Source organism: Mobula birostris, chromosome 12 (assembly GCF_030028105.1).
Source record: "Mobula birostris isolate sMobBir1 chromosome 12, sMobBir1.hap1, whole genome shotgun sequence".
Classification (NCBI taxonomy): domain Eukaryota; kingdom Metazoa; phylum Chordata; class Chondrichthyes; order Myliobatiformes; family Myliobatidae; genus Mobula; species Mobula birostris.
Window position 1 is genome coordinate 117,262,949 of NC_092381.1, and position 7,500 is coordinate 117,270,448.

Consider the following 7,500-nt stretch of genomic DNA (forward strand, 5'->3'; position numbering starts at 1 on the left):
GCGCCTCTTCGTTAACCGGCGCCGCTGCGTTAGCCGGAGCTCGCCTCGGTCGGTCGGTGGGCGGCCCTCCGGCGGGATTGCTCCCACCGTGGATGGATGGCGCGCCTCGACCGGCCAGAGGCCGTGGAACCCGCCCGCCCGAAAGTCCCAAGTTGTGACTCGAGACATCGGGTAGGCGCGGGGAGCTCCGGTGGTCCGGCCGAAAATGCCGCCGCCCGGCCGGCACAGCCCTCCGAATCGGTCCCCAGGCGGACTTCCGCCAGTGGGAATTGGTCCGAAAATTCGTACGGGCAAAGTTGAGATTCGGCCGTAAATGCCGCCACGCGGCCCGGGTTAACGATGTGGGGAGGCCCGTGCCGCCTGTCGACCACTCCTCGGTGATCGTGAAAACCGCCTCCCCATATATCTGCAGGAACCCCGCCAATGCCCCCGTACAGAAATCGCATGTGTCAAAGGGGCGGCCGAACTTGACCCCGGCGGCCGGGGCTCTGGAACTCCCGGCCGGCAGTGGCCGGCAAATCCGACCCGCATCCGGACTTCCGAGCCAGACTTGGTTAACGAATTGCACCTGGGTAACCAAAACTCCCTGGACCACCCGATCTCCGGACACATGGTTCAAGCTCACACACCCACACACCCACCCACCCACCCACCGCGCGGGCCCCGTGCGCCGTAGCATTGGAAGAGGTGGGCTGCGCCAGCTGGTTTTTTTTATCGAATTGTCAGGGTCCGGTCGGGTTAAGGATTTGACAGGGCCAGCTTGACGAAATTCAGTGAAGCGCCGGTATTCGGCGGGAGTAACTATGACTTAAGGCGGGGGGCCCATGGGCCAGCAAGGAGTTTCTGATGAACATCGGCCGGGACATTTTGACGGCGGGGCAAGAACTAGTTGTTATTGAGGGCGAAGGGCTTGTCCTCAGCTGGTTGATTGTCGAATAGTCGGGGCTGCCGGGCCGGTTACCGATTTGCCCGGCCGGCTTGGTTACCCATTTGCCCGGGCCGGGTTGGTTAACGAATTGTCAGGTTTAGGCTTGGTTAACCATTTGCCCGGGCCGGGTTGGTTAGCGAATTGTCATGGTTGGGTTGGTTAACGAATTGTCGGGTTTGGGCTTGGTTAACGATTTGCCCGAGCAAGGTGGGTGAACACATTGTCAGGAGCGTGCGCGGTTGGTTCACGAAACTGCCTGTTCCGGGTTTGTAGAGCGTTGTCAGGCCCGGCCGGCCGGGTTAGCGGCTTGCCAGACCCAACTTGACGAAATTCAGTGCGGCGCGGGTAAACGGCGGGAGTAACTATGACTCTCCATGGGCCAGCAAGGAGTTTCTGATGAACATCGGCCGGGACATTTTGACGGCGGGGCAAGACGTAGTTGTTATTGAGGGTGAAGGGTTTGTCCTCAGCTGGTTGATTGTCGAATAGTCGGGGCTGCCGGGCCGGTTACCGATTTGCCCGGCCGGCTTGGTTAACCATTTGCCCGGGCCGGGTTGGTTAACGAATTGTCAGGGTTGGGCTTGGTTAACCATTTGCCCGGGCCGGGTTGGTTAATGAATTGCCATGGCCGGGTTGGTTAACGCAGTTTCAGGGTTGGGCTTGATTAACGATTTGCCCGAGCAGGGTTGGCTAACGCATTGTCAGGAGCGTGCGCGGTTGGTTCACGAAACTGCCTGTTCCGGGTTTCTAGAGCGTTGTCAGGCCCGGCCGGCCGGGTTAGCGGCTTGCCAGACCCAACTTGACGTAATTCAGTGCGGCGCGGGTAAACGGCGGGAGTAACTATGACTCTCTTAAGGTAAGGAGGGGGGCCCATGGGCCAGCAAGGAGTTTCTGATGAACATCGGCCGGGACATTTTGACGGCGGGGCAAGAACTAGTTGTTATTGAGGGCGAAGGGTTTGTCCTCAGCGGGTTGATTGTCGAATTGTCGGGGCTGCCGGGCCGGTTAACGATTTGCCCGGCCGGCTTGGTTAACCATTTGCCCGAGCCGGGTTGGTTAATGAATTGCCATGGCCGGGTTGGTTAACGCAGTTTCAGGGTTGGGCTTGATTAACGATTTGCCCGAGCAGGGTTGGCTAACGCATTGTCAGGAGCGTGCGCGGTTGGTTCACGAAACTGCCTGTTCCGGGTTTCTAGAGCGTTGTCAGGCCCGGCCGGCCGGGTTAGCGGGTTGCCAGACCCAACTTGAGGAAATTCAGTGCGGCGCGGGTAAACGGCGGGAGTAACTATGACTCTCTTAAGGTAAGGAGGGGGGCCCATGGGCCAGCAAGGAGTTTCTGATGAACATCGGCCGGGACATTTTGACGGCGGGGCAAGACGTAGTTGTTATTGAGGGTGAAGGGTTTGTCCTCAGCTGGTTGATTGTCGAATAGTCGGGGCTGCCGGGCCGGTTACCGATTTGCCCGGCCGGCTTGGTTAACCATTTGCCCGGGCCGGGTTGGTTAACTAATTGTCAGGGTTGGGCTTGGTTAACCATTTGCCCGAGCCGGGTTGGTTAATGAATTGCCATGGCCGGGTTGATTAACGCATTGTCAGGGTTGGGCTTGGTTAACGATTTCCCCGAGCAGGGTTGGCTAACGCATTGTCAGGAGCGTGCGCGGTTGGTTCACGAAACTGCCTGTTCCGGGTTTCTAGAGCGTTGTCAGGCCCGGCCGGCCGGGTTAGCGGGTTGCCAGACCCAACTTGACGAAATTCAGTGCGGCGCGGGTAAACGGCGGGAGTAACTATGACTCTCTTAAGGGTATGGAGGGGGGCCCATGGGCCAGCAAGGAGTTTCTGATGAACATCGGCCGGGACATTTTGACGGCGGGGCAAGAACTAGTTGTTATTGAGGGCGAAGGGCTTGTCCTCAGCTGGTTGATTGTCGAATAGTCGGGGCTGCCGGGCCGGTTACCGATTTGCCCGGCCGGCTTGGTTACCCATTTGCCCGGGCCGGGTTGGTTAACGAATTGTCAGGTTTAGGCTTGGTTAACCATTTGCCCGGGCCGGGTTGGTTAATGAATTGCCATGGCCGGGTTGGTTAACGCAGTTTCAGGGTTGGGCTTGATTAACGATTTGCCCGAGCAGGGTTGGCTAACGCATTGTCAGGAGCGTGCGCGGTTGGTTCACGAAACTGCCTGTTCCGGGTTTCTAGAGCGTTGTCAGGCCCGGCCGGCCGGGTTAGCGGCTTGCCAGACCCAACTTGACGAAATTCAGTGCGGCGCGGGTAAACGGCGGGAGTAACTATGACTCTCTTAAGGGTATGGAGGGGGGCCCATGGGCCAGCAAGGAGTTTCTGATGAACATCGGCCGGGACATTATGACGGCGGGGCAAGAACTAGTTGTTATTGAGGGCGAAGGGCTTGTCCTCAGCTGGTTGATTGTCGAATTGTCGGGACTGCCGGGCCGGTTAGCGATTTGCCCGGCCGGCTTGGTTAACCATTTGCCCGAGCCGGGTTGGTTACCGAATTGTCAGGGTTGGGCTTGGTTAACCATTTGCCCGAGCCGGGTTGGTTAATGAATTGCCATGGCCGGGTTGGTTAACGCAGTTTCAGGGTTGGGCTTGATTAACGATTTGCCCGAGCAGGGTTGGCTAACGCATTGTCAGGAGCGTGCGCGGTTGGTTCACGAAACTGCCTGTTCCGGGTTTCTAGAGCGTTGTCAGGCCCGGCCGGCCGGGTTAGCGGCTTGCCAGACCCAACTTGACGAAATTCAGTGCGGCGCGGGTAAACGGCGGGAGTAACTATGACTCTCTTAAGGTATGGAGGGGGGCCCATGGGCCAGCAAGGAGTTTCTGATGAACATCGGCCGGGACATTTTGACGGCGGGGCAAGAACTAGTTGTTATTGAGGGCGAAGGGCTTGTCCTCAGCTGGTTGATTGTCGAATTGTCGGGACTGCCGGGCCGGTTAGCGATTTGCCCGGCCGGCTTGGTTAACCATTTGCCCGGGCCGGGTTGGTTAACGAATTGTCAGGGTTGGGCTTGGTTAACCATTTGCCCGGGCCGGGTTGGTTACTGAATTGCCATGGCCGGGTTGGTTAACGCAGTTTCAGGGTTGGGCTTGATTAACGATTTGCCCGAGCAGGGTTGGCTAACGCATTGTCAGGAGGGTGCGCGGTTGGTTCACGAAACTGCCTGTTCCGGGTTTCCAGAGCGTTGTCAGGCCCGGCCGGCCGGGTTAGCGGCTTGCCAGACCCAACTTGACGAAATTCAGTGCGGCGCGGGTAAACGGCGGGAGTAACTATGACTCTCTTAAGGAGGGGGGCCCATGGGCCAGCAAGGAGTTTCTGATGAACATCGGCCGGGACATTTTGACGGCGGGGCAAGAACTAGTTGTTATTGAGGGCGAAGGGTTTGTCCTCAGCGGGTTGATTGTCGAATTGTCGGGACTGCCGGGCCGGTTAGCGATTTGCCCGGCCGGCTTGGTTAACCATTTGCCCGAGCCGGGTTGGTTACCGAATTGTCAGGGTTGGGCTTGGTTAACCATTTGCCCGAGCCGGGTTGGTTAATGAATTGCCATGGCCGGGTTGGTTAACGCAGTTTCAGGGTTGGGCTTGATTAACGATTTGCCCGAGCAGGGTTGGCTAACGCATTGTCAGGAGCGTGCGCGGTTGGTTCACGAAACTGCCTGTTCCGGGTTTCTAGAGCGTTGTCAGGCCCGGCCGGCCGGGTTAGCGGCTTGCCAGACCCAACTTGACGAAATTCAGTGCGGCGCGGGTAAACGGCGGGAGTAACTATGACTCTCTTAAGGTATGGAGGGGGGCCCATGGGCCAGCAAGGAGTTTCTGATGAACATCGGCCGGGACATTTTGACGGCGGGGCAAGACGTAGTTGTTATTGAGGGTGAAGGGTTTGTCCTCAGCTGGTTGATTGTCGAATAGTCGGGGCTGCCGGGCCGGTTACCGATTTGCCCGGCCGGCTTGGTTAACCATTTGCCCGGGCCGGGTTGGTTACCGAATTGTCAGGGTTGGGCTTGGTTAACCATTTGCCCGGGCCGGGTTGGTTAACGCAGTTTCAGGGTTGGGCTTGATTAACGATTTGCCCGAGCAGGGTTGGCTAACGCATTGTCAGGAGCGTGCGCGGTTGGTTCACGAAACTGCCTGTTCCGGGTTTCTAGAGCGTTGTCAGGCCCGGCCGGCCGGGTTAGCGGCTTGCCAGACCCAACTTGACGAAATTCAGTGCGGCGCGGGTAAACGGCGGGAGTAACTATGACTCTCTTAAGGTAAGGAGGGGGGGCCCATGGGCCAGCAAGGAGTTTCTGATGAACATCGGCCGGGACATTTTGACGGCGGGGCAAGAACTAGTTGTTATTGAGGGCGAAGGGTTTGTCCTCAGCTGGTTGATTGTCGAATTGTCGGGACTGCCGGGCCGGTTACCGATTTGCCCGGCCGGCTTGGTTAACCATTTGCCCGAGCCGGGTTGTTTAGCGAATTGCCACGTATGGGTTGGTTAACGAATTGTCGGGTTTGGGCTTGGTTAACGACTTGACCGTGCAGGGTTGGTTAACGAATTGTCGGGGTTGGGCTTGGTTAACGATTTGCCCGAGCAGGGTTGGTTAGCGAATTGTCCGGGTCAGACTGGTTAACGAATTGTCCGGCTGGGTTGGTGCACTCATTGCCAGGACAGGGTTGTTTAATGAATTGTCCGTTCCCAGTTGGTTCACGAATTGGCAAGGCCAGGGTGGTTAAGGAATTGTCCGGGCCAGGTTGGTTAACGAATTGCCCGTCCTGGCTGGTTAACGAATTGTCCGGGCCAGGTTGGTTAACGAATTGCCCGTCCTGGCTGGTTAACGAATTGTCAGGGTCAGGTTGGTTAACGAATTGCCATGGCCGGGTAGGTTAACGAATTGCCAGAGCCAGCTTGGTTAACGAATTGTCCGGCCGGGTTGGTTAACGAATTGTCCGTTCCCAGTTGGTTCACGAATTGGCAAGGACAGGGTGGTTAACGAATTGTCCGGCCGGGTTGGTGCACTCATTGCCAGGACAGGGTTGGTTACCGAATTGTCCGTTCCCAGTTGGTTCACGAATTGGAAAACCAGGGTGGTTAAAGTATTGTCCGGGCCTGGTTGGTTAACGAATTGCCCGTCCTGGTTGGTTAACGAATTGTCCGGGTCAGGTTGGTTAACGAATTGCCAGGGTCTGGTTGGTTACCGAATTGTCCGGCCGGGTTGGTGCACTCATTGCCAGGACAGGGTTGGTTGACGAATTGCCCGTCCTGGTTGGTTAACGAATTGCCAGGGTCTGGTTGGTTACCGAATTGTCCGGCCGGGTTGGTGCACTCATTGCCAGGACAGGGTTGGTTGACGAATTGCCCGTCCTGGTTGGTTAACGAATTGCCAGGGTCTGGTTGGTTACCGAATTGTCCGGCCGGGTTGGTGCACTCATTGCCAGGACAGGGTTGGTTAACGAATTGTCAGGGTCAGGTTGGTTAACGAATTGCCATGGCCGGGTAGGTTAACGAATTGCCAGAGCCAGCTTGGTTAACGAATTGTCCGGCCGGGTTGGTTAACGAATTGTCCCGGCCAGGTTGGTTAACGAATTGCCAGAGCCAGCTTGGTTAACGAATTGTCCGGCCGGGTTGGTGCACTCATTGCCAGGACAAGGTTGGTTAACGAATTGCCCGGTTCCGAATGGTTAACGAATTGCCCGGTCCCGTTCGGTTCACGAATTGCCCGCCCGCTGATTGTTAACTTTTCGCACCGGCGGGGGATGGCTTGGGTAACGAGCCTCCAAGATCTGTCGGTTAACCATTTGCCCGGTGGCAATTCGTTAACCAAGTCCGCTCCGGAAGTCTGGATGGGGGTCGGATTTGCCGGCCGAGGCCGACCCGGAGTTCCAGAGGCTCGGCCGCCGGGGTCAGATTCGGCCGCCCCTTTGACACATGCAATTTCTGTACGGGGGCATTGGCGGGGTTCCTGCAGATATATAGGGAGGCCGTTTTCACGAGTTGTTGAAGTATTCGGTAGATGGCACCGGCCTCCCCAATTGGTTAACCCGGGCCACGCGGCAGCTTTTCCGCACGATTCCGAAGATTGCCGGTATGGATTTTCGGACAAATACCCAATTGCGGAAGTCTGTCAGCGGGACCTATTCGCAGGCCCATGCCGGCCGAGGGGCGGCATTTTCCGTATGACTACCGGTGCTCCGGCCGCCGAATGGAAACCTTGCCCGAATGAATTTCTGACAAAGTCCCGAGGCGGGAGCCAGTAAGGGGACGTATTCGGCGGGCCGTGCCGGCCGAGCGGCGGCATTTTCGGAGGGACAACCGCAGGTCCCGCCGTCGATCCGAGACCTTGGCTGAAGAGTCGAAAGTAATCTAAGTCCCGACTCGGAAGTCAGAATGAAGGCGACTTCGGGGCCCTCCTGCCGACCGAGGCGGCCGATCGACGGCGGCACTACCGGAGGGCCGCCCGCCGAGCCAGCCGCGTGCCCTCGGCGCCACGCCGGTTAACCAATTGCCGTCGGAAGCCTGTGAAGGTCGGATCTGCCCCGTCGGGCGGGCCCGAGGTGCCCCGCGACCGGCATGAGCTCCGGG